Genomic DNA, 22,290 nt, shown 5'->3' on the forward strand with positions numbered 1-22,290 from the left:
TTGTGCAGTATCTGACGAAGTAGTATATTTAGTATATGTCTGCGAATATCCATAGTTAAACAAATAGAAACAGCTCTGCTCCTTTGATTTCTCTCCCTAGCAACATTATACAGAAAATCATTGTGCCTTTCTGTTATGTACTGAGTTGAATAGGATCCAAACTGCAGCAGTCTGATTGGTCCTAGAACAATAGGATCCAAAATGCAGTAGTCTGATTGGTCCTAGAACAATAGGATTCAGAATGCAGCAGTCTGATTGGCCCTAGAACAATGCAGCAGTATGATTGGTTGGCAGGAACCACCCAATCCTGCTCCAGATAGAAGTGAATCCACAACCTGATTGGCTTACAGTAGAATTCCGGAATTAGCCAATCATGTGCAGCCCATTGTGTAAATAATGTATATAAAGCAGATACTGTGAGGGGACTTCCATTCATTCCTCCTCACCACTATGAGCTGAATAAAGAGCATGAAATCACTTTGGGACTCTGAGTATATTTCACTTTCTTTCACCCTTCAACTGATAGCACTGTTTCTGTTTCCCAATAAAATGATTTTTGTTACCCATTTCCTGAAAACCCTTTTAGCATTTTTGGGTTTTCTTCTCAGCCTACCCTTCAAAAAGGAGGACTGGGTCCTGCAGCATACCCAAACTCTTCGCCTGATCACAAAAGGCACCACAACTCCTCTGTTTATGTTATCATTGTATTTGTAGGGTTTCCAGATCTTGTAATATTTGCAGAAGCAGCGTCATCAGAAGAGAACAAGCAGCATTCATCTGAGTGACACCGTCTCCCTACCACTTTATTTCCCCAATGTCTGGTTAAATGAGCTACTTGCTTCCATAAACAGTGACTCCTGAGTGTAAGTCTGCCAACCTCATGGCCTTCTTACGACATCAATACACTGCTAGGGAATTCTGATAACCTATTGGGTTATGGAAAGGGATAGAAGTATACATGCCATGGGAAACATTTCATGAGATTCTTATTTTGCTTTGAGGATTAATCATACGTATATTATTCTGAGCAACTTTGTGCCTAAGCAAACACTGAATGTCTCCAGTGAAAAAATTAAAAACAATACAGTACTTCAAAATTAAAAAGCAAAAGACAAATAGTATGTTTTCAGATAAGGTTTGTCCCTTATTGCTATCAATATCTGTTCTAACTAGGAATGTCCATGTTATACTCTAATAATCACATCACTTTGGACTGGTGTCTGGTAAAAGAAGTTAATTTTCCACTGGATAATTTTCCATACATGGCAACTACTATAATAATTCAGTCTGCCTGTTGTTACTCATGACAACGTAAAATGGAAGACCTGCAGTTAGCGTTTGGCTGTTGAAAGCAGATATGTTTTACCTTGAGGTAATCTTGGGGATGGGGGGGATATGCAGAGAAATCATGACACTTTTGAGGACAACCCAGTAATCCTATTTCCTAACAGTTATTTAAAGTGGTTGCAATTAATCTTTCTGGCCTTCACGGTGCCTCAAGAGGTGATGGTTTGAAAATATTTGAGAATTACTGGAACAGAGTGCTTAGTAGTTTTATGACAATAAGGTCTTGTTTTCTGAGATGGCTCTCCAGCTGAACTGGCAACCTAGAAGTGAGAAAGCTTTGACAGCATTTTAATCTGTTTCCCCTCAAAGTGCAACCTGTAGACCAGACATTCAAAGTGTTTACATGTTTGCTTTTTAAAAAATCCATTTGCACATATTTCATCCATCTCTCAGCAATCAGAGAGATGCTCTGAAACAGCAGCAGAAAAAAAACGAGGGCCTTATCTTGGAGGCGCACACCTGATGTGTACAGCACCTTTTCTTCCCTGCTGTGTTCAGGTTTGTGCTGGTGATATTTTTAAAAAATCAAATGGCAGTGTACAGGTTTTCAAGCTCCGCTTTTAAAAAGGTTTCATGCACTGAATATGATTAATGGAGAAGTCTCCTCTTTCTTCTACCCACTCCAGGGGGTGACGGAGACTGAAAGGTCCTTACGCCTCAGATAACTTAGCCAGGAAAATCAGCAACTGCCAAAAGAGCTTTAAGGGCAGGGGTGGCAGAACCTGTGGCTCTCTGGTTGGAGAATAATTCCAATCATCCCTGGCCATTGGTCATGCTGGCTGAGAGCTGATGAGAGCTGTGGTCTATCAACATTGGATTTAAGTGCGATTTTCTGCTAATAAACACATTTTTGTATGCTGTTTTGACTAATGTACGCTTTTTTGTAAGGAGTGGAGTTCCTAAGATGATTGAATGGCACATTGTTTGCCTCCTTCCATCAGCTCCTGCAGCCAAGCTGGTGCCAAATGTATTGCTCTGCTTTCCTTTGGACCACATCAGTGAGGCCAAGAGGTGGGTATTCTCGTCAGGGCAGCACACTGCTCAAGCTTGTACCCTAGAGAGATCAGTTTGGTGTTGCTAACGCAGCAAAAACAGCATAGGAGGCAGCAATTATGAGATACCAGTCTCTGCAGACACAGCAGGTGCTGTGATTCTCCAGCTATTTGAGTTCACCCCCAGAAGTACACTCCGTTTTATTGATATAGACAGAAGCCAACAAGAAATTTTTCAGACAGTGCAGATTTGATAGATTTGCCCTTGAATGCAAACTCAACCAAATTTCTCCCCAACCACAGTGCTGATGTTTCAACAAGTGGCCTTTGTTGCCATGCTCCTACTTCTGTAATAATAAAAGCAAATGCTTAGGGCTGCTTAATGCTCTGAATGTAGGGGTTACGCATGTGCCAGACTTTCTGTAGATTAAAGTAATTTCTCTCTCACAGCCTTCTTGAACTGATGTCCAACTTCAGCTTAAAGCACCTTGGAATCCAATTATGTTGCTGAAAAAGGGAAAGGAATCTCATCAGTCCAGCCTCTTTTCATCATTCTCCCCCAAATATCTCCAAAAGACAGACACTAACTTACTCCAGCAAGCCTCTCCAATGCCGCAGGAGACTTTTGGAGAGATTTGAAAAAAACAGCAAGATTCAGGGCTGATTTTAATTCCCCTCCTTCGTCTCATGAACATGACTGAATCCTAAGGTTCATGAAGCTGAAGTTGGACATCAGTTGGCGAAGGCTGGGAGAGAGAAATTACAGTATCTTAATTTGCAGAAAGCCCGGCACACACATAAACCCAACTCAGATCACCAAGTAGCTACAGTTTGTTTTTAATATTACGGATCTTTTGCAATTCTGTTTAAAAGTAATATATATTTATTTAAAGAACAAACTACAGTTTACTCCTGTAAGCTAACCGGAAGAGGAAGGGGAGAGTGATCAAGGGGCAGGAGGTGGAGGGGGGCATGAAACACTTGGCATATTTTCTGCTGGGTTCCACCCACTGGTGTGAATGGAAAGCAGCAGAATATGCAATTAATGTGTTGAGTGAAAACACATAAGTGTGCTGACCCTAATGTGCTCTTCGCACATACATTAAAAAATGGATCTGAATGACCCATCTGCAAGATAATGCCCCCATGTACACAGCCTTACTGGAAATCCCTTTCAGTTTGAATATGAATACTTATCCAATCAAAGAATGTAGACCTTGGTTATATATATGTGAACCTCTGCTCAGCTGTTAGGGCTTCCGCCAATTAAAGAAGTGTAGTTGATTAATTGAATGCCTTTAAGCCAATGAATTGGTTAATTCATTGCTTTAAGTTTCTTCACCAAAACCTCAATATAGGTGCTTTTTAGAGATCCCGAAGGATGCTAAACTCAGTGTTAGGAAGATAGGCCATCTTTCATCATTTCATTGCAATTCTCTGTTGTGGTGACACACAAGAACCAAAACAACCCAGCCAATTAAAATTCACCCTTATTGATTAAAATAAGCCCATACCTATTAATCAACCAGCTTGCAGTCCCTAGTGATAGTCCCACAGAGTCCACCTTTAAAGGTCTGAAAATGGGACTTTCCCCATAATTTGAGTGAAATGATGGATGTGAATCTACTTCATATAGGTAGTGGAAAGCAGTACAGAAATTCTTCATTCACACACTTAAATCACACTTCATTTACAGCAAGAGGAGGCATTTGTGGCAGCCGGGAATGAAATGACAAAAAGGACAAGCCACACTTGCAACAGAATGGATAAAAGCAGGAGTTATACACACACCAGGGTTGTTAGGAAGGATTCTTAGTGGCAGACGGGCATGCATTTGTGGTGGTAGCAGGAAAGATATATATATATAACTAGACTGATATAAGCCTATATGTTTTTCACTTAGTATATGTTGGAATGTCAAGTCCAACTACTCACAACCATCCCTTAATTCTCATCTCTTCCATGATGCCTTGCTGTCAGGAGCCAAAGTCAGAGGCAGCTGAGCAATAAAACATCTGGTGTCAGTGAAGTTAACTCTTTATTCAAAGAAACCAAAATCACACAGACCGAGTGATCGCAGCAACACTTCCCAGTAGGTCTTGCCCCACTGAGGCAGTTGTGAGGACTGAATGTCCCTGCCCTCCCCCAGCTCTCTAAGCTTCCTCCCCTGGTTCCTCCCCCAGCAGCCTAAGGCTCCTTTGTCTTATCTCTTTTTGCTCTACCTTCTCCATTCCCCCATTCCCAGGGGTAGGGGAGCTGGTCACAGCAGGAGGGGGAAACTCCCTGGCTTCTTCAGAGGCCTGCCTCCACTCTGCCTCTTGGTGCCCTGCCCCTGCTTCTGCCTCTGATACTGGACTGTTCTCTGCCACAGGCTCTTCCTGCTCCCTAACCCTGCTTCCGACACCTCCTCCTCCTCTTCCTCCCAGTCTGCTCCTTTTTCTCCCACTGACTACTCATCGCCATCCCACCACCAATCCCCTGGCTCTGAGCCGCCTTCCCTTTGGGGTTCCCCAGCTGGTGCCTCCCACCACTGCTCTGTGTCCAGTCAGTCCATGACACTTGCTTCTTAAGTGGCAAGTGAATACAATAGCTTTAGCATTTTGAGGGGTTGTCCTCTCTCAGATGGGAAAACAAATGGATATTCATATGGAGAGAGATGGAATGGAAGCTGCGACTCAGAAGGCCTCAGTCCACTTCTAGCCTTTGTTGTCAAAGGTTGCTCAACTGGAGTTCTCTACAGTGACCTTCCTTGCCCTGTGGACCCCTTTACCAGACAACACTCTATTTTTCCAAAATCCACCTTTGCTTTTGTTCAAAGTGCAACAGCAGCAATCATTCAGTTTATAACTGTGTTTGCTCATGTCTTGCCACTTTTGCATCTCCCTTCCCTACTGCCTCCCATTGCCTCTTCCCCCACCCCATGCTTAAAATGTAAATTGAAAGCTCCTTTGAGCAGGGACTTGTTGTTGGGGTTTTGTTTTTGTTTTGCTCATGGTACTCTGCAAAACCCAAAGGATGCACAACACTAATAATACGAAACAGCATACCAAATGAAACATTTTAAGTATTCAGTTTTTACCGTACTTGGATGTCCCACATTGCCCTCACCGAAATCTACCAAATTAGCAACAAAGAATTATGTTGTGGGCACTGGTCAACCTTTGCTCCTGCTACAATCTAGAAATAGAAATGTTCAGGGGAGGGGAGGATGAGTCAATGGATACTATGAGAAGCAAGTGATGTTATGAATCACTTTGAAAGCTGCTTTCTGATTTCACCTGCCAGCAGCAGCAAATTAACCCCACACCCACCCGGTCACTACCAGAAAATGTCAAAGTCGCTACAGAGCTTAGCTCTCCTGAAAACACTTCATTTCAAAGGAATTAATTGTGTGATTTTTCTCTTTCTAACAACTAATCATTCATTTTCACAAAACCACAGGGAGATCAAGCAAGTAGACTCAGTGGTTTAGACCACAGTGCCACCCGCGTCCCCTACTAATGTGTATATAGCCACAGATTGGTCCAACATGGGAGATATGGGGGCCATTTTTGTCACATGGAAAGTAAACACAAGTCAAAATGGTAGTTTGTTTTCTCTATTTCCTCATTTTAAATGCCACAAAATCAGTACAAAGTTGGACCTGTGACAATGAAGGGATGGGAGTGACTTGTGAATATAAAGTACAGTACAGTACTTCTCTTATCTCAATACAGAACTGGGCTATGAAAATCTGATTAAGACTTATCACACAGAAAATGATTTAGGTTTTTTTTAGCGCGGGGGGGGGGGGGGCGTGCTGCTGCTTTGAGAATACAGAAGGGGATTAGCTACTGCTTGCCAGTTCAGCCGATCAAACAGTAAGTGAGGTAGAAAACACAGCTGCTTCCTTCTCAAACATCTTCTGACACTGATTATCACTTTACTGGCCTGTTACAGATTTTATAGGATTTATGAAACAGTGCTGTGAAGAAAAAAACTACAACAGAATACATAGTGAAGTGTGTGGGGGCAGATTTGGGTCATAAAACCTACATATGCGTGAAAATAAATTCCTTGAATATCAGTTGAATTGGCATCCGTGAGATGAATTTAGGATCAGACTGTAAGATTGTTGCTCTTTCTTTAATGCTGATTTCTAAACTGATTGAAAAGTGGGTTTATACACAGGGATTAAAACTCCAGCAATTTGAAATGGATGCCATTTTCTGTCTTCACTATCAAAGCACGCTGTGCCACAAGATGCAAAAATACATTTTGATTCTATTCAGAACCTGACTGCATTGGTTTCTTTTTAGCACCAAAGCACAATGGAAACTGTTAGCATATACAAGAAATGAGCAGTGCGGAGGGTGAAGCAATCAATGCGAATGATCAGTTTGTGACTAGGGTAGTACAAACCATGTTTGGGTAAGTAATCATTTCAAATTCTGAAAGGAAGACATAATAGCAGTATTAGATACAGACATATTTTTCCTTTATTTATTTAAAAATGCCAAGCCGCCACCCGTCTGAAGCAGGTAAGGGATATTGATTCACACTGAACAGATGCAGCAGTTATATCTGTAGGGAAAACATAGCTGTTGCTTGCAGTTTGGCACCACACTGTATAGTATTTGGGAAATTTCTCATTTCAAGCTAAAGGCTGCTTTAAATTGGACTGGGAGATGCACAGGCCCCAAATATATATAGACAAGAACAGGTTTTTGCAAACCAAAAGGCCCCACAGGCCTCTCTATCCACCAAGCCACACCCCTAATGGGCCTTGCTCTGGGCCTTCAAGTGCTCTTGCCTGGCCAGAATGTGTTCAACTATTATAATGCCTCTTTGCTGACTTGGATGGAGAAGGAAAAGAGATGTAGACATGGCAGGGCAGGAACATAGCCCTCCCTACAAAGGGAAGAGTCACATCCACCCCAACCATCACAGGCACACAGCCCCCAGAAGGTGGTTCATGAGGGAATGAGGCATTTTGGCTGAGAATGTTCCAAGCTCATCCATGTTCAAGAGGGTCATAAATGAACTCGGCCCACACTCCTCCTCTGGGATTTCCAGTGGCAACGCAGAAGCGTCTCCTCTCAGTTCTTTTAAGTAAGCTATATTTTCAGAGGTATTAGTTATGAAAACCTACAGCTGGATGTCACATATTATTTACTTAGCATAGGGGTGGGGAACTTTTTCCCTTCACGTCCAACTTTCAGGGAGGTGCATGTTGGTGGTGGGCAGAGCGAGCCAGAGGCCAAATTGGGTGGAACAGTATATGTGATTTTTTATCCTTGTATGATAGATTGCATTCCAGCCAGTACCACATACTAGTGTGTGTCGTGAGTCATGGCACCCTGGGGTGTCTTCAATTATGGTTGGGGTGCTGCGGACGACACTGGCCTCTTTCCCTCTTGCCTTCCCTCTGATGTCCTCTCGCGTCTCTGCCTCTCAAAGGCTTGCACAGATCTTTGTTGCAACAGCCCTGGCTACTAGTACCCCAGGCAAATGGTCACTGTGGGGCTGGCCAGAGGTGCTTCCCAGGCCCCTGTGGGGTAGTGTGAGGAGGCAACTCTCTTTGGGGTGGGGGGCAGCTCAGAGACCGGGGGCGACAGCAGCAGCTGCCCAGAGGATTCCTAATTAATAAATAATAATAATAATAATAATAATAATTATTTATTATTTATTATTTATACCCCACCCATCTGGCTGAGTTTCCTCAGCCACTCTGGGCGGCTCCCAATCAGTGTTAAAAACAGTACAGCATTACATATTAAAAACTTCCCTTTCCCAAGGAGAGGGAAGAGGAGAGGAGACTGAGGAAACACTCCTCAAGGGAGGGTGCTTGAAAAGAGGTGAAGGGCTGCCGGCTCTGCAGGTAAGGGGTGATGTAACTGGGCTCCTGAGCCCCACAGGGGTGCCGCAGAAAGAACGCAGTTGGTCAAGAGAGCCATGGACCTCAGAAGGCTAAAAACCTCTGCAATACACCATTGTCAAAACTGCTTCTGTCCCTTTTCAACCATTTGGTTCAGAGGCTATGTTTCAGCCTGCCATGTGGTTATTACTGCCTGTGGGGATATGGGAAAGATCTGTCATTTCACAGACTATTTTAGGCAACTCACCTTTACGTTGATGTAATTTTTGTCTTTCTATTTAAAGCTACCTTTGTGAAAACCATTCCCTACATATTCTCCACCCAACCCCTCCAGTTGGCTTAAAATAAATGACTGTTTTCTATTTCCTTCCTAGATCTGTGAACATCTGAAACTTTGCCTGGAACTTTATTTATTGAAAATTCTATTCTAAAATAAGATCTATCTTTGACAAGGGTAGTCAAATGCTGGGACCAAAAATCTCAGTGTCTTAAAACAGAAGCATCTGAAACATTTCCCCTGCTTTATAGATTAACCTGCATTTGCCTTAATTATTGACTGTTCCACTCATAATTTCCACCTTTTCTTTCTGCTATCCTAAGTCTTATTTATTAAACATGTCTCTTCTGTGTGCTCCCTGGAGCTCCATTCTCACTTCCTACAGATTCACTTTACTCTTGTGTATACTGTGCAGTTCTCTAAATACACTCAAACATCACAACTGAATTCTACAGCCGAAGAAGAACTAAGAATTGTGCACAGACTACAATTCTAGTTTCAGTCTTTATTCACTGAAACTAAGAACATTCTTAACAGGGCTGATCCTACCATCAGGCAGCGTGAGATAGTTGTCTCTGGTGATGGGTGCTGTGGAGCAGTGTAGTGAGGTGTCAGGAGACAGAAATGTGTGTGCACATGCCTAGTAGCCTGATGCCCTCAAGAGGATGCTGGCCCATCACCCATGTCAAAATAAGCCTGAGCTGCCAGTCTGATCAGCTTCTTTATGTCAAATGAATGGGACATGATCTTGTCCTTTGCCTCAGGCAGCAAAATGTCTTGGGCAGTTTTGGCTCTGAAACAAAGCACAGGGCAGTCCATCCAAATCCCCACCTCATTTCTCCTAATAGGAGGAAAAGCTTGATCTATCCAGGTTGAATTCCGTACTCTGGAGGAAAAGGATGCTGGCAGTGACCTTTGCAGGATCTTTAGCTCTGACTGTACAGTAGTTCATTTCCAGGCAGAATGATAGATGAGTTCAAGAATTGTGAGTGGCAGAACACAAGATTGTAGCCCTAGTGGACTGAGGTTTGAAAAGAGCTCTATTAGCCAGGGGCTCTTTCTCTTTTAAGTCATTTCAAAACTAGATTTGCCTCTGGCTTTCCAGTTTAGCAGTTAGAGGAGTAGTAAGCACACCACTTTTATATGTTTGTTGAATAGGACTCTTGACATTTTCCCTTAGGCACTGTTTCTGTTACAGGACTATCAACTTTTCTTCAAGTTCAAACGGCAACATTTCATGAGTCACTCATAAAATTCAGTGGGCTGTATCAAATGGTAGTTCATACTCAGAGCAGACCCACCGATATTCATGGACGTAACAAATTTAGGTCTATTAATTTCAGTGGGTTTACTCCGAGTAGATCTTAGTTGGATACAACCCAAACCCTCCTCCAACTAGGGTGCCTCAGCGTACAACTACAGCACTAGTGCTTAACTATTATTTGTAGTTAAGCTCAAAAAGAGATGAGCTTCATACTTCCCCATGCAATGCCCCAACTTTTCAGGTAACTTTATTTCATTATTTCCTTACACTTCTACACTGTTTAACACCAGCACCAAAGTGTTATCGGAAGCCTATATAAACATGCTCACCCAGAAATGCTCAGTGGGAAGGCTAATTTCCCCATCTCTCCTCACAGTAAGGCTACGTACCACAACCTGCATGGTCTGTCATGTGCAATCAGGGTATTGGATCAGGAGTGGAACTCACTCAAGTTATTCTGATTGTCTGAAAAGCCCTTTAAGACTTGGATACTTAAGAATAACTGCTCATTAAATAAATAAACTATAGGTGAAACCAATGGATATCGAGCAGATCCATCAGTCCTAATGTCAACATATTGTGGCTTATCCATTATGTTGAATGAAATTCATCCTGCACTGATTACAAAAATGATATCTCTGAAGCTTCATTTAAAATGAGCTCAACAAGGCTCATTAGCTTGTTGGACTATGTTTACTCAATTTTATTTTTAATGAAACAACAGTCTTGTCTGAAATGAATCCTTTGCATCACAGGAAATGTGCTATAAAACACAAACCACTTCCACATCTGTTCTCACTCATCATTTAACATATTGGAGTGTCCTGATCTGATCTCATACTAGGCATCCTTTTATCAGGTGTTCACCACTTTTGAACTAAGCAGAAGAAATGTACTTCTGGAAAATAAACAGGAGATAGTGATAGAGGGTGAAAGAGAAAAAATAAGAAGCAGCAGGAAAAGAGGCAAGCCACTTGACTGTAGAAGAAAACCTCAAAGCAGTTAACAAAAAAAGATAAAATGATAAAAATTATCACTAAAAAATAATAATTACAGCCATAATTTAAAACATACGAAAAGTTAAAACCGCAATAGAATAGACTAAAACAGAAAAATTGCAGCTGTTGAACAAGAGAATATGATTAAGATTGGAATACAACTGGAATAAATAAGATGTTGAAAGCAGGAAGGGAAAAAAAAGAATTACTGAACCTGTAATCCAGCAAGCGGGAGGTCACCCAAATTATATAATTGGATATTTGATTAATTGTTATTTGATTTGGTATTATGATTCGATATGCATATAATGAGGTCTGTTTTGGATTTTTTGTAACTGAAAACTAATAAAAATTATTTGGGGGGGGGAGAGAATAGATTAAAACAGATTCATAACGTAGCTGCCAGGGTGCCAAAAAACACTCTCCTAATGTTACTCTCTGGACTTGGTCCAGAAGGTATGACTGCAGCCACTTCCCATTCCCCAGAACTGGTCCAGGAGGCACTGGCAGAGGAAGAGGAGTGCGGGGGGAGTGCACTGCCCCCAGCAGTGCGATCCCAGTAGGGTGCCATTGCGGCTGTCCCTGCAGCCCGCGTTGGACACCATGCCCCTGCAGGCGGTGTGCCCCGCCCCCAGGACGCACAACAGCCCCCCCCCCCCGCCGGCTCTCCGCCCCCGCCCCCGATGTCAGAGCATGAAGCTCTGCCGCTGCCAGGAGGATACTATGGTTGATGGTATTAAAAGCTGATAAGAGACCAAGAAGCAGGAGCAAAGTCACACTCCCATTGTCACATCCTCTCCACAAACTTTGCTCCTCCAACTCTTCCATCCTCAGGCACCTGTTCTCTTAAGTAACTCTGCTGTGTTCTCAGAGTAACTTCCAGTACTGTATTTCCCTTTATCCAAGGAACTCCAGTGTGACTTCCCTCTTCCATCAGTTCCCTTGTCCAAACCACCTTTTCTGGGAAGGCTATGGCTGAACTCCAGAGCCTCCATTCTCTAACTGTGGATTGGTGAGCAATGAATTATGACAGATTGACAATCAAAGATGTTAATTTCAAAAAAAGGACTGGATTCCTATAGGTGCTGATGTAAATATACAATAATAATACATGTATCTGTGTAAGTTAGCCTGTAGGGATACATGGATGTGTGTGTGTGTGTGTGTGTGTGTGTGTGTGTGTGCGTGCATGTACACGCACACACACACCCCTCCACAGACACATATGCATAATGTTATGTGAGAGTCCTCAGTGTAGACACTAACAGCAACAGCCTGCCATTTCTACCATTTTGAAGTCTTTTCATTTAATTCAAAAACACATTTCTGGCTCTGACACTTTGGCAGCCACTTCAAAAACAGGAGCCAAATATTTGATATAATGAAGCCTGCTCATATTTACTTGTGATTATACAGCCTAGATCGAAAGCTCACAGGGTCTAGATTACATTATTCATCAGTTTTAAGTCCTGTGACACCTGACCTTTTCTCAAACACTACAAAACGCATGCAGAGCTTGAAGGTCAAAAGACAAGTGCCAAGCTTCACAGTGGAGAACCCAGATGTAGAAAAGGAAAGGGTGGGGCAAGAAGTATAATGAAAAATTGAGATCAGAGCCAGTGGCCAGGTGACCTGAATAGCTGGGCATTTTATTTTGACGCCACTTTTCCCATGGATGCAGCACTCACTCCTGTTAATTTTGGCCTATGACCCTATCTTCATTTTAGCCAAGTGGAGCTTGTAGTTCAAGAGAGAATCAAGCCAGCTGGGACAAGGTGGAAAGAGCTTATGCTCTCACCTGTACCCTTAGGTCTTCTTTCCAATCTCATGTGTTTTTCTAAATTTACCATCTGTTTTCAGTACCAGAGTTCAACTTTAGAACATATGAAGTAAGAATATTAATATTGCAACCACTGTATTGCTTTCAGTGCCTGCTAAAAAATTTTCTGTTTAGGCAAGTCTACTCAGATATACAATTTTACTTTTAAGATTGTTCTTTTTATTGGTATTTTCTCATGAATATTTTGTATTATTTCACGTAAACTGTTCAGTGCTTTGTTTTCAAATTAAGTGATATATAAATCTTGTTAAATAAAATATATTAAAGTGCTTCTCAGCAGGTGTGAAGTGTGCTGCCCTCACTTCTGAGTAATTCCTGCGAGACTTGAACCCCAACTTCTTTCTCTAGAAAATTAACAGTAGCTCAAAGCAAGCAATGTGCCAGAGGTAGCAACATGGTGGATCTGAAACTGGACACATCCATGGCCTCATTTGGATGCTACACTAAACTATGTTTTAGCATTGTACAAGCCCTGGTTTTTTCAGCTCCTTCAATATAACTAACTCCCTCCATCCAGCCCTGGTTCCCTGTAAGACAGACAAAGAGCAGCCTTCCTTCTTTCACTGTTCCGGATAAGCTACGCTTCCTAGCTTTTCATGTACCCCGGTTCCTCATAGCTCTCACAAAGCTGTGCTGAGGAACATCTGCCTGTATCACCTGCCCCTCCCCTCAAGCCTCCTGCCTTTGTGTGGTGAGTTGGGCACACAAACATGGAGCCTTTTAGTCTCATTATAAAATGCATTTGAAATGCATATTTAAGTCTTATTAAAGTATGCATTTCTAAATGTGTTTTATCCTAAAATGCTCATCTTGAGCTACATTGATACATAGTCATTTTGTGATTAGACATGAACTTTCATAGATTTTTTTTCACCATTACAGATTAATCTGGAAATGGGCTGGAGTGCCCTTATGAATGAACATAAACAACAGTGACGTGGGCTAGAAATGAGACTAATATGTCCACTTTCTGGTAAGTGTGGTGTACGTGGGGAAAACCCTGCAGCGCTATCTAAACTTCCTACACAGACCTATCAACTGGCAACCAACACTGTGTCCTCAGAGGTGGGTGATGAGCTGTGCTGAAGGCTGAAAAGACAATGTCTTGGGGCAGAAGAGCTTTTTAAAGCATCCCACTCAGCACCCTCTCCTAACTCAACAAGTTGGGCTTGCTCCTGCCCTTCGGGGATGTGCACAAAAGCACCACCCTATCTACCATAAAACTAGGGGTAGAGTAGGGGTTGGCAATGTTTTTTGAGGCCGGTCCAGTCCACTCCCTGGCAGACCTCTTGGTGGGCCGGAGCATGCGCACCCGTGCGTGCGCTCAAGCTATTTCCGGCACCCTTCCAGGATGGAGGAGCACCTATGCACATGTGCACATGCTATTTCTGGCGCTCTTCCAACCCAGAAGTCGGTCCCCGCGGCAAGAAAAAAATGGCGCCGGGGGGGGAGCATGGAATCCCCACGCCAATCCATGGAACGGCTGTAGGCTGGTTCAAGGAAGCTCATGGGCCGGAACCGCCCATAGGCCTTAGGTTGCCGACCTCTGGGGTAGAGGGAAGTGATGCCACAGACTTCTTAACTAGGATTTGTTGAAAGAAGCATGCTTCAAATGGTGGTTTATGAAGTTGGCTTGTTTTCCAAAGCCATAGATTAACGTGGTTAAGATGAAGGGTTGAGACACAATGATAACCTCTGGCTCATTGAAAATGGAAATGAAAGCTGCTGCTTCTTATGACCACCTGGGAGTGGGGTTAAAGGTGATGACACACGAGCCTGAAGCTCATTCATGTCAGACTAAATTATAAATGAGAGTTATGTCCAAACTGAACCTATAAGTCATCCCATGAAGGAATTCTTAGTTAGAAAGAGGAGCAGACCTGTCCCAAGAGTAGGAAGGCAAAGGTGAAAGCTACGAGAGATGTACCATGAGAAGCATTAAGCAAGATAGTAATGTGTCAGGTAACACAGCAGGAGAAGGAACTTCTAAACCATCCTGTAATTGATAAATTATAAGTAGCACTTGGCTGTTCCCCCCCCCCAAAAAAATGTGTTTTTCAAATATGTTTTGTGGGACATTTTATTCTATTTTTCTAATAAAACAGAATTGCAGCTTAAGTCAGGACAGTGTAGAAAAAAAACTATTAAGACTTTCCAGGAACCCCATGCTTTAAAATTTAATATTTTCCCTTTCCAGATTCTGTCATTTTTCTTGTCCTGTTATCACAGCTAGAGGATTAGTGAGTAATTGCCTTAATGAGTTGTTTGTTCAGGGATGGGAGGGTGGATGGTGGGGTAGGAAGGCTTCAATTGCTGATTTCCAATTTCTTTATTTAAAAAAAGAAAGATGCAAGAAGCCCAGTATAATTTGGTTAATTATTGGATTCATTAGTCACCCTTTATCAGTAATGATTCCAGAGCAGCAATTAAACAGAAAATCCCCAGCCAATAAATTCATAACAGATCAGCCTCAGACTCCTGTTAGGGAACTATTGGGCCCCACTGCTTCACACAGGAGAACCAGAGTGAAAATGGAAATCAAGGAAGAACACTACCTTGAGAACATAAAACCAGGATCAGATTATAAACTTAATCCCAGGAACGTAAACCTTCAGAAAAAAATTCCTGGATTGAAGTTGCTTCAGTTTTGGAAATCTGAATCTGACCCTCTATTTCCACCCTGCAATCAATATCTTAAGGAAGCTAGTGTGACAGAAAAATCTTGCATCATTAAAAGTAATACCTCTTCATAAAAATAGTGATACATATTGCCTGTTGTTTCTGAACATGAATTCAATCAACTTTTGAAATAGGTATGCCTGAGCAAACTTCCCGGATTTTAATTTCAAACGCAATATTACATGCTGTTTTCCACAAGTAATATAAGATATTTTCCCCAAATAATGTTCATGCACATTCCCTTTCGTGACTTCTATTAAAAATCCATTAGTCACCCACACACAAGTGAATAAAAATCCTACAGGCATCCTTAGTCTCAAGTTCATAAAGTGGGTAGGGGGAACCCTCTGAAGATACTTATAAAAGGAGACTTAAAAATCATTCTGCATTGTTAACTACCATGACAACATAAAATGAATTATCATACATTTACAGAACCATTTCCAATACATTCTTATTGGATTTGAAGGCACATTCAAAATATGATCTGAAGTCTTGAAATAACAACCCAACCTGGTAAATTAAGATGAATGTGCTTTTAAAACAGTTGGGACTACTCTGCTCATTCATTTATTTAAAAAAAGCAGAAATGCAGCTCCATCAGCAGTAGTAGCATAAGTGCTGTGTATTTCTGACCCCCTCGGATACGGTAATGAGCTCCCCCCCCCATTGCTGCATGGCACCCCAATTTTTGAGATGTGTGAGATTCTAGGGGTTCCAGGCGCTTGCCCAGGGTTCGTATTTCCTTTGGAGACTGTGGTGTCTTTATGGTCTATGGTTCATTTACACACACACATATATATACAACCTAAGCCTGTGAGGGAAGGACTGGCAGCATTAATACTCCAAGAGGGTCTTGCTTCCCCCAGAGCCACAGCCTTGGATTTGGACAGAAATCAATCCTCCCTCACCCTCTCCCTAGATATGCCAGGTCTGCATCCTCTCTACCTCAGGCTCCATTCTCCCCTTGGTGGTCTAAGAAAAGTTGACATGAATCTCCCTGTGACTGTTCTTTGCTTACTATGAAAAGATACTCCCATAACTGTATCACAGATGCACATTTCATTTTCTAGCTATGAGTCACTGTCAGCTAGAGGTTGTGCAAGTGATAAGAAATTAGCATAGCTGAAAAACTGAGACATGGACAAAGGGTAGGTATAAGAGCTTCTGGTTCCAGAAGGGAGAAAACGTGTTTGACAAGTGCAGCCCCAGGGATTTTCAGTAGTGACTGCAGTTCATTTGGAAGTGCAAACAACATGGTGTTTGACAGGAAAATCTGGCATAAGGAACAGTGCATTTCAAAGCCTGCTCTACTTCTGATCCATAAAACCCCTTCTACAGTAGGTCCAAATTCACAAGATTTGCACAAGAGCCATGCTTGTAGGAGGCTCCTTTTAGATACCTCATGGTGAAGTGATGGTAAGTTTGCCTATTGATTCGTAGGGCTTGTTCGGGTGACTGTTCACTATAGCATGACAGCATGATGGTGTATTATGAAAGATGCAGAGAGTGAACCACTCTTCTTGCACATAATGATAAAAGGAGTTGGGTCAAATATGCATTCCCTGCTGTCGTCTGGGCAACCCAGGACCTCCATACACACTGCCCAAGCTTGCACCCCAGAGAGATCAGTTCAGTGCTGCTAACGCAGGAGGAAGCAGTTATGACTTACTGGTCTCTGCAGTCACAGCAGACGCTGTGGTTCTCCAGCGGTCTGACTTCACCCCCAGAGGTACACTCCATTGTCTCTCGAGACAGACAGATGCCAACAACATTCTGACCTTGACAAAGTTGCCACAGTATGTTAGACCATCAAATGTTGAAGGTGAGTGCCATTGTTTTGTTTCCAATCATGGCAGCGCTCTTCCCTGTTTCCAAGCATGGTCTAAAAGATACCTAATAGCCACAAATCAGCAAATGTTTGCAGCAAACAGAACCTTTGGGAGCAAACAGCTATATGAGGAACCAATTTTCAGCAGGAAAACAGGGCAGGGAGGAAAGAGACCACTCTCTGTGCCATGTAATACCAATCCAGAGTAGAAACCCACCACCGCCGCAACTGCTTTTTATGAAAGTGCTTTAAAGTACAGTGGTACCTCAGGTTACATATGCTTCAGGTTACAGACTCCGCTAACCCAGAAATAGTACCTTGGGTTAAGAACTTTGCTTCAGGATAAGAACAGAAATCGAGCAGCGGCGGCGCAAGGCCCCATTAGCTAAAGTGGTGCTTCAGGTTAAGAACGGACCTCCCGAACGAATTAAGTACGTAACCAGAGGTACCACTGTACGTGCTTAGTTTGATCCGACTGATAGACCTGGCATGGTTCAGACATTACTCATGAGGTGTTTATTTATTTGGTATGCGACATGTAATATGCAGTTTGGACATAACTCTCATTTATAGTTCAGTCACAGGGTTGTGATGTATTAAACAAGGAGGGAAACGCCACCTTGAGCCTCCATCTATTGGAAGAATGATCAGTATCAGGGAAAAGGGAGGCAGCATCAATATGGGGGGGTGGGGAGAAGTTGAGAGTGAAGATCTGCATCTGGAGGGAGGGAAGGAGGGAGGGAACACTGGTAAAGCAGCAGCTTTGGCTTCTTCTCGCCCTCTGGCTTCGTGAAAAGGAGGCGCTATGCTTGCACAGTAGCCCCTCCCCCAGGCAAAAAGGAGGCAGAAACTGAAACCAACCCAGAAGCCAAGGCCAGAGAAGGAAGAGAAGCAGGCAGCAGCTGGAGAAGAAGCATTACATGGCAGCCACACCTATGTATTAGGGGTCAGATCTATGTAGATTGTGCAGATCCTGCTGCCTGAGGCGGTCACCTAACACAGCCTCATGGGAGGGCTGGCCCTGGTCAGTAGTGCGAAGATCAGTGTGTTTCTGGTTCACCTATTAATGTCGCTTGCTCAAGAGGATCACTACAATGAGTCAATAAATGATGTGAAAGCAATGTCCTAATAGGATCATATTCTGGTAACTAAGCACAATTACAATAATAATAACAACTACATGATGATAATGATGATGATGATGATGATGATGATTATACTCCGCCCATCTGGCTAGGTTTCCCCAGCCACTCTGGGTGGCTTCCAGCAGATTATAACAACATAATAAAATGTCAAACGTTAAAAACTTCCCGATACAGCGTTGCCTTCAGATGTCTTCTAAAAATTGTGTAGTTCTTTATTGCCTTGACATCTGATGGGAGAGGTACAAAAAGATCACTGGGAATCTTAGCTCCCGTAAATCTGATCTTCCCCTAAATCTTCTCTCCAGTTTCAATGTATTAAAATCCTGGATCATCTTACATTCTTAGCTCATCTTGCATATTGATTTTATAACTATATAACCTCCTTAGTTCCTCTTGTTTCAGTTGTATGTACATTCTATCATCTATGTACAGTATTACTCATTTTTCATACATCCAGCTTAGCAGCTGTGCGTCTCTTTTAGAGATGAATTGGTGCAACAGCAATTCTAGAGTAGTTCATGATGAATACTTCACAGCTGCAATAGAAACAGGAAACTCTCGAGTTTCAGAACAGATGATACATAATTATTTATTTTTGAATAAAAAATATATATTTCTAACCTTGCAGTATAAAATTAGGCACACTTGATTACAGAATCACAGCTACAGAATTTCTGTTTCATTCAGACAAAAATAGAGTTTCATCATTGCATCACTTTACATGCTTTGCACCAATCGTTGTACGTGCATGAAAAAAAGTGTTAACATATTTTACATGTAGGCAGCTGCATCCAAATTGATTTTGGCAAAAGAAAGGAAAAAGAAACAGTCATCCAGCGTAATTTGTGGTTGTCAAGTTTCAATTTGCTTTAATTATCTCTACAAAAATAGGATGATGTTAGATATTTCTGGTAGCAGCTGTGCATGATTGCTGTGGAACTGTATATCTCTACCATTCATGAAAATTATTAATATTGCCCATAAATCTGGTTAACTGAATCTTTTTAATGGATATGACACAAGGCAGATTTCGTTCCCTCAAATGTGGATATATACCATATTTTTCAGTGTGTAAGACTAGGTTTCCCCCCTAAAAAATAATGTCAATAAATGGGGGCATCTTATACACGGATACATCTCCCCTCCCCATTTTCTTAAATCTGAGTCCCCCAAAATAGGGGGATTTTATACGTGGGGGCATCTTATACATAGAAAAATACTGTATTTTTCTTCCATGAGATTAAAATTTGATGTTGACTTTACTGCTGATTTTTAAAAAACTCATGGAATGGCCTTTTTCAAATGTAACACTAAACTATAGTTTATAAAACCATGGCTTAGTGCAATGTGTGAACCGAATCCAGCAGCTTATCTATGATTTATTACCTATGGTTAAATATAGCTCATTAACCAGGGTTTGTAGTTGGCTTACAAACCTTAGCTAACATTAACCATAGCTTAGCATTATGTGAGAACCCAACCTCTTCTTTAACTATAGCAAAGGAGCTGTCACCACCCAGAAGCTACAGAGGCATAAGCAAAGAGATGCAAGTCATTCTGAAGGTCCTTTTTAGCTATTCTGTGACACAATAAACCAAAGTCTAAGTGACTGTCTGCCAGACACCATATTTTACAGTTATGCGCAAACCAGGCTGTTAAGAAATACAGCCCTGGATCCAACTGAGGATGTGTTCAGCTTCCAGGGCAGGTAGAAAAGCAATAACTTTCAGTATTAGTGGTTAGAAAAGTGATAACTTTCAGTATTAGTGGTTTGTTAGGGAAGTGGAGGAAACAAAATTCATCACAGCTCCCCTTCTCAAGCTTACATGCCAAGTTAAAATGGGCCTCATTCTGGTATGGTGAAAAAATATGTGTTTGTTTATAGCATTTATATGCCACTCAATAACCATGTTCTTTGAGCACCTTAAAAACAGAGAAAGCATCGAAATACCTACGTAATCACTAAGTATTACAACAAGAGCAAATTCCAGCATAAACACTCATTTATAGTCCACCTTTCCTCTAAAAAAGTTGGGGTAATGTACATGGTCCCCCCTCCCAATTTTATCCTCACAACAACCCTGTGAGGTTGGCAAGGCCAAGAGATGTGAGTTGGTAATAACTCTGAGATTATGAAAAGCTGAAGTTTTCATATGATCTACCCTTAGTTATTTAATAGCAGCATTCCTGTAACCAAATAAATATATAGGACCCAGTTTTGCTTTTCAGTGCAAAGTAGGCAACATTGTCCTTTTTCTCACTTAAAGTCCACTTCTATTCATCCGCTCTGGCTCCCTACTGGTCTTTTCAATACACTTTTCTCTGGCTGCTAGGCAACCTAAGTGTACAGTAATGCTGTTGCCATCTGCTATGGACTGTGCTAACTTAACTCTTCGATTTGATTTTTTAAAAAAAAATAAAAAATGGGGAAACACTGCTATCCAAGCTTTCCTTTCTGATCAGTAATTAATATCTCCAGCAGTTCAGAACTGAGTATCAGAAGGCTTTTAGCCAGGAGACAAAGGGAGATTATAATTTAGCTCTTAAACACATAAGGCTGCAATCCTAAACACATTTATCTGGGAGTAAGCCCTAATGAATGCAGTGGAACTTGTTTCCAAGTACAGTGGTACCTCGGTTTTCAGACGTCTCCGTTGCCAAACATTTTGGTTTTTGAACCCCGAAAACCCGGAAGTAATTGTTTCCGTTTTCCAATGCGCCTCGGAAATTGAACGGCTTCCGTTGTATTCTTCTCAATTTTTTCAATTAAAATTGCAGACTGCCCATTGCGCCTTGGTTGTCAAGCGTTTCAGAAGTCAAACGGTCTTCCAGAACGGATTACGTTTGACAACTGAGGTACCACTGTAAATATGCACAGAACTGCTCAGCATGCCCAAACCCATAAGGACTGCTTAGGCCAGGAATAGGGAACTCGTGGTCGTACAGATGTTGCCACACTACACCTCCCATCATCCCTGACCATTGGGCAAGCTAGCTGGAACTGATGGGAGCTGCAGTCCTAAACACCTGGAGGGCAGCCAGTTCCTCAACCCTGACTTGGGCTCACGCAAAAGGGCTTGTTTCATCTTTGTACAGCTGGCCCCCATATCAAAACACAGATTAATTCTGAAAATCCACCTAGTATGTTGTTTGAATAATTTTTACACCAAAGCACACCAAAGGCACGGGTCACAAGAAAACAACAACTGCAGATAATAAGATATAGAATATAGGACAACAACAAAACTTCAAAACCCTCTCCATTTCAAGGTTTTCCATGTGTTACGGGGGTCCTGCTGTTTGAGGGGGGTGCCTAACAGTGTTCTACTGGGTTCAGTGGAGCTTGCTGTTAGTTAAGAGCTTGCAATCTTATATACTAGGGATGGGGAACCTGTGGCCGTCGAGAGGTTGCTGGACTACAACTCCCATCATCCCTGAGCACTGGTCATGCTGGCTGGGGCTGATGGGAGGTGTAGTCCAGCAATATCTAGAGGGACACAGGTTCCCTGTCCCTGCTAAAGCACACTTATTTAGGATGAAGCTCCCATTTATTTCTGACTACACAGTACAAAAGATTGTGCTGCGTAGTCTCTTGGGCTCATCAAACTAGTTTCACAGTTCTTTGGATCTTAGCTGTTGTTGTGAAGCTTTATTATTCACACATTTAAAAATGCAAGTGTCACAAACAATTATACTGCACAAAAGAACTTGCAAGAACCATGCGTTTTAAAAAACCCCCACTAACACAAGGAAATAATATCACCCCAGATAAAAAGACTAAACTATTCCAATTTCGGAAATGTTTATTCAGTTCCTTGAACCAAATCACCTTCACAAATCAAAATATCTTAAGAGTACTAAATGTAAAAACACATTCTTTATTATATATCTTGTTTATGCCTTTGAGGTGGAACAGGCTATTTTTACACAGCACAACCACAATAGCTTTCAACAAAAGTGAGACTTTCAAAGCGGCTCCATTAATCTTTTTCTTTCCTTTTGTAATTCCTCCCTCATCCACAGCCTAAGAGGAAAAGTCACACTTATATACAAAACCCAG

At 42.0% G+C, this 22,290-nt stretch overlaps 1 protein-coding gene and 1 long non-coding RNA gene across 8 annotated transcripts in view; one reads left to right on the top strand and one right to left on the bottom strand.

Moving 5' to 3' along the window:
- The window catches only part of RAB3B (RAB3B, member RAS oncogene family), a 52,500-nt gene that overhangs the window by 17,931 nt on the left and 12,279 nt on the right, over positions 1–22,290 (bottom strand). The window lies entirely within an intron of this gene.
- Positions 6,791–20,595, top strand: LOC310709732. 2 transcript variants are annotated; one of them, XR_014527651.1, is made up of 4 exons: positions 6,791–7,430; positions 11,642–11,747; positions 13,458–13,548; positions 19,729–20,595. It is a non-coding gene; the product is annotated as an uncharacterized lncRNA (long non-coding RNA). The 2 variants fall into 2 exon arrangements; XR_014527652.1 differs by lacking the exon at positions 19,729–20,595 and having other exon boundaries at positions 13,458–14,834.

This window comes from Podarcis liolepis (genome assembly GCF_965112155.1).
Source record: "Podarcis liolepis genome assembly, chromosome: 6".
Lineage (NCBI taxonomy): Eukaryota > Metazoa > Chordata > Lepidosauria > Squamata > Lacertidae > Podarcis > Podarcis liolepis.